The sequence below is a fragment of the Egretta garzetta genome, unplaced genomic scaffold, assembly GCF_000687185.1.
Source record: "Egretta garzetta isolate BGI_Z169 unplaced genomic scaffold, ASM68718v1 scaffold333, whole genome shotgun sequence".
Taxonomy (NCBI): domain Eukaryota; kingdom Metazoa; phylum Chordata; class Aves; order Pelecaniformes; family Ardeidae; genus Egretta; species Egretta garzetta.
In genome coordinates this window covers 2,168,335-2,173,669 of record NW_009259179.1, presented here as the reverse complement: position 1 = coordinate 2,173,669, position 5,335 = coordinate 2,168,335, and the positions used below count along the sequence as shown (strand labels likewise).

Here is a 5,335-nt window from a genome sequence, read left to right as displayed (position 1 = left end):
GGTGCTGCCTCCCCGGCGGGGGGGCTCGGCGGGGCAGTACCGGGGGGGGCTGGAGCCGTCCGGCAGCCCCGTACCCGTCCCAGAAACGTCCCGGGAGAGGAAGGGTCAGATCCTCCACGTGTGTTCGGGAAAGCGCCGTGACTGCGAACGCGAGCGGACTGTAGAAGTTCGGGCAGGGGCTCCCTTCGCCGGGCATGGGCCAGCGGCCGTGCCGGAGCGGTCTGTTCGAGCACGGATCCGTTTCTTTTTGCGTTTGACTCTTTTGGTCTTTTGTTCTCCGGGAAAGTCGCTGCTACTTCCGTGGGGCTTTTAAGCAAAGGGCTGGCAGGTGAGCTGGACTCTAGCGCAGGTAGCACTGCTTGTAGTTTTTAGGCAGACCAGTACATCAGGGCAACACCTAGGCCTCCTATTTTGTCCTGGGGCAGCGAAGCTCTGGTGGATGCAGGAGCTGCAGCCCGGCTCGCTGGGGTGTCACTGGGGGCGGTCACACCGAGCTGGAGCCCAGGTGAGGGCCACTTCTAGAGCGCTGGAGTGAATAACCTATGCTGGCACGGAAAAGGGGGGTGAAAAAAATCACCCTTTCTCAATATCCCTCCCTTCATCCCGAGTTCAGTAGTGTCCTGGAACACTTTCATCCATCCCTCATTAATAAAATAGTAATTGCCACCGCGGTCACCTGTTTCCCAAAGGAATGGGCAGGCAGTTTCACGTAAACCGGGGACCGTTGGGAGTATCCCCAAGTTAGATTGCCACCAACCCTTCCCGTGTGTCACACAGCAAAGCCAGACACCCCCGGCTCTGCCTTCATTGCTAGCCCACATCCATCACCCGTGGGCCCCGCAGCTGGCAGAGGTGCAAATTACTCCCTTCAGGAGTGCCGTGCACCCACTTAGCACTAACAGGGCGCAGGGCTGTGGATAATCAGGGCTGGGCTGAGCACACAGCCCGGCGTGGTTTGAATAGTAATTATGTATAAGCTCAGCTTCAAGCCTCTTATCTCGCACTTGGGGGGTGGGGGACGAAGATACCAGCAGGGCTGAGGAATCTCCAGCCGCCCCCTGGACGGGTTGCGAAAGGTAAACTTGCCTCGGGGGCTGGGTGGCTGCAGCCCGTTGTGCTGTAAATGAGACCGGCCTGCAGAATCGGATGCGGAGCCTGGCTTGAACGGACTCCTAAGAACCTGCCCCGGCCCCCCCGACCTGCCCCATTCGTGGCAGAGTGCTGAAATCCGGCTGCTCTCCTCATCTCTGTCCTGTGAACAGCAAGGACTTCTCCTCCCGGGCCTCGGGGAGGGGGGTGCGAGGTGCTGGGGACCCAGTCTGAGCTGTTGGTGGCCTTTTCTGGTCTTCCAGAGCCCCTGGCCCTGCAGGCTGTGCTTGCCTGAAAGTTCTCAGGAAGCCCAAGAAATACGAAAATCACAGGGGATGTTTTCCTCGTTGGGAAAGTCAGCGAGGACTGGCTAAAGGACTGCTTGTTTTTTTCGGTACCCCAGCTTGCTTCGGTTGCGCCTTTCCCACTTGAAAGCAGGCCATGCCTAGGGACGTAGACCTCTGTTCTTCTCCCTGCCTGGTCTCCCTTCAAGGTCTTACCAGCCACGTAGGCTTGAGGAGGGACCAGTGGTGCTGTTTTGGGTGGAGGTGTGAAAAACAACCCGTTTATATCCAATTGAACAGCCACACACTGGGGGAGGTGCAGCTCTGCAGGAAGAGCTCCCTGACTGCCTTCATTTGTCATGGTGAAGGCAGTACAGCTATGTGGGCAGAAACACTTCTGCCTGGCCACGCTTTCCTGCCAGGGCTTCACATGCCCTGAATGCTCCGAGCCACGTGTCAGAGCCTCGTGCACTGATGGGAGAGGCTCAGATCTGCAATTCCTTTGTCCCCGTAGAAGGGACTGAGTCTCCTCACACCTGCAGTAATTCTTGGTTGCGGGGATGCTGGAAAGCTTTGCCAGCAAACTTTTGGGTATCTGGTAGCTATTGCCACTCCTCTAGATGTGTCGGTGTTTGGCTGCTTGGACTGATGCTGCGTGTCAGGGTTGGGGCTGGCACAAGCTGATGAGCACTGTTAGCCAACGGAGGGGCCTCCAGCTTCTCGTGTGGCCATGCTGCTGGAGTGCACCCATGCTGGCACTTCTCCCGCAGCCGCGTTCAGCTGAGGGCTTATGTCAGTGCCCCTATTCAGGCAATAGAAAAGCTGCGTTTTGCTGGCTTACGTGAAAAGCAGTGCGTGGCCACATGCAGACCTAGAGGCAACAAAAGCCACCCTTGCAACAAGGCTTTGTTGCACAGCCTCAGCATTGTTCTTGCTGTAGCCCTCCAGCATCGTCCATGGAGCTTAGCTCAGCTTTGTGCTCCTCCAGCGTCTCAGGGGGATGGTCTCAGACAGGATGGAGAAGGGCTCCCTGGTGCCTGTCTTTGTAAGCTTTCAGCCCCACCTAATCACACTCTCCTGTTCAGAGCAGGAGTTGTTCTGGGTCCTGTCTAGGCTGTTGTAGCTGAAGATACTCATCACCCTGTTTGGTTTTGCTGGGAGAGGCTCTGTGCTTGAGACAAGCTGAAACTCATCTACTACTTCATCACCAATCCTAGTACATGAGCCTTTGTGCCCTAGCCCAGAAAACAAACAAGGGTGTGGATGCCCTCTGGGTCACACAGCATCACTGAAATGTGAAGTCTTCCCTCCTACATCTTTACCACCCTGGCTGAGCCTGTTCCAGGAGCTGGAGAAGAGGATGGGTGGGGGGAAGGAAGGGTTCATGCTCAGGTTACTTCTGTCGTGATGGAGGGGGAGGTGGGAGGGTGGCTCAGGGAGGGACAAAGCTGTAGCAGAAGGGACAAATGTGTCCAAATTGGTCATCTCTCAATCTTTAGATCTGGAGTAAGCAGGTAGAACCTGCTGTTATCTGTGCTTTTATGTGGACTAAAGGGTTAACTTGCTCCTGTGTTTCTCAATCCTTGTTCCTTCCTCATGAAAAGTCACGATTGAGTGATAAAGCAGTCTGACTTGTGCTGGGCTTTGAGAAGGTAGAGGGTTACTTGGAATGCCACCGAGGCTGTTCCTGTGCGGTGCCCTGTTGTGTCTGCAAGAGGGATGGGAGTCTGTTGCAATACACTGGCTTTATTGCTCTACAAGCAGCTTCTAAGCAGCTTTAGTAGCTGGTGTTACTCTGTGTTACTAAATCTCTTGGTAAGGGAATTTCCAGGCTTTGTGGGAAAACAGGCTGCTCAGGTCTCTTCTGACCAGGAATCTAGAAACGGTGGTACTATGTGTTGCTTGTCGTACCAGCAAGCTTTCTCTGCTCTTTGAGTGACTGCAGGAGGGCATTGAACCATATTTGCTTTGGTGTAGGCAGAGTACAAGGCTGCTGCCGCCTACTGAACTTGCCTCTTTGCACTGGACATGCAGTGAGGACTTGCCGGCCTTCCCATTTTGGCAAGAAACATGACCCTGTCCGAGTGTTTGAGCTGCTCACATTTCTCTGTACAGTCTTCTAGACTTGTTGGGGAGGTGCTTTGAAGGAGTCCAGACTGGAATATCTGATGGTGATGGGTTTGCAGGGGGTGGTAAGGGGGTTTAAAGCATCCAAACCATTAGCAGGCTTTTGGGTCCAGCCAAAACGACTGCAAAGTGTGAGATGCTTGCTGGCTACCTCTGAAGCTGTTACTGGTTGCCTAGGTCTTCATTCCCTTGCCTGCTGCACAAAACTAACTTTCACGTGCTGGCAGGGCACAACAGGAGGATCTCGGATCCCACTCCTTCGAGGAAATTCGGCTTTTGTGAAAAACCCCAGTGGGACGGCTTTGAAGGCTGCTGACTTCCCTTGGAGGTAGACAGTGTAACATGCTCCCCACATTAAAAGGGTGCTTGTAACTCCTGGAGAGCTTCCCTGTCAGAGGGAGCTGTACAGCACCCGTTTCACCCGTCTTCTGTCATCACTTGGTTGCATGGAGGCCCATGGGAAGGGAGGAAAAAGTCCATGGTTTAAGTAGAAACAAGGCAGTCAATGAGCATCCCTCTCAGAATGAGCATCCCTACCAGAAAATAATCTGCACGCAGAGCTATTACAGCAATTCTGCATTACAAACAGGCATTACAGAAAACCCATGGCACTTGTCCAATAGCTCTTCTATAATGTAGATCATATAAACAGAATAAATAAGGAAATGTGATGACAGAAAAATAACCTGAAACATATGCTGGTGAAGTCTTTTTTTTTTTATATATAACTAAGCAGTTGCCAGCAATTACTTCTGTGTCAGGTAATGATAGTTGTGGGAAGGAAAAAGTCTTACGTAGGCTTCAGATAAACTGCATCAGGTAGTTCAAACCCACTAACAGTAAGCCAGGGCTGTTTGTTAGCACACCTTAAAGTGGTTTCATTATGTGAAACGGGTGTGAGCTGCTGTGTCACTTCTGTGCACTTACACAGTATTTTAGGGCTTGCAGGATTCACATTTGTTATTAAACCATCCTCAGTAGTTCTAAGCATCCGTCCTTCAGTACTTGCTGCTTTCTTGCTATAGGCTTTTCAGGCTAGGTCTCTCATTACTAACCAGCAGTAAAAAGGCTTGGCTTCTGAGTTAATAGAAGTTTATATTGACAAAATGCTGTTCCTGTCTGACAGCTGCTGTTGGGTGTGTTGTGGTTTAACCCGGCAGATGGCTGACCACCACACAGCCATTTGCTGCCCCCACCCCCCTGGGGGGATGGGGGAGAGAATCCGGGGGGTGTGTGTGTAAAATTTGTGGTTTGTGATAAAGGCAGTTTAATAGAACATAAAAGGAAAATAATAACAGAATATACGAAGTAAGTGATGCACAATGTAATTGCTCACCACCTGCTGACCAGCCAGTTCCTGAGCAGTGATTGCTGCCCCTGGCCAACTCCCCCCAGTTTATATGTTGGGCATGACATCATATGGTCTGGAATGCCCCTTTAGCCAGTTGGGGTCAGCTGTCCTGGCTGTGCCCCCTCGCAGCTTCTTGTGCCCCTGGCAAAGCAGGGGAAGCTGAAAAGTCCTTTGACTTGGTGTAAGCCACAACTACAACATCAGTGTGTAACCAACGTTCTTCTCATGCTAAATCCAAAACACAGTGCTATGCCAGCTACTAGGAAGAAAATTAACTCTGTCCCCGCTAAAACCAGGACAGGGTGCCAGTTGTCTTGCCCTGTGCAGGATTTCCCCCACCCCCAACAGCCATGATGTATGTCCTGGGAGGCTACAAGCGTTGCACTACCTGTTTCTGTTAATGAGACAGTTGCAGCAGCAAGGAGTGTGGGAGAAATCCTGTTTCTCTCTCATACGATAGAAGTGGTAAAGTTAAATTGCTGTA

At 52.1% G+C, this 5,335-nt stretch overlaps 1 protein-coding gene across 1 annotated transcript in view; it reads left to right on the top strand.

Annotated features, from left to right (window-relative positions):
• Positions 1-5,335, top strand: part of CLDN1 (claudin 1) — a 10,130-nt gene that overhangs the window by 500 nt on the left and 4,295 nt on the right. The gene's annotated exons all lie outside the window — the stretch shown is intronic.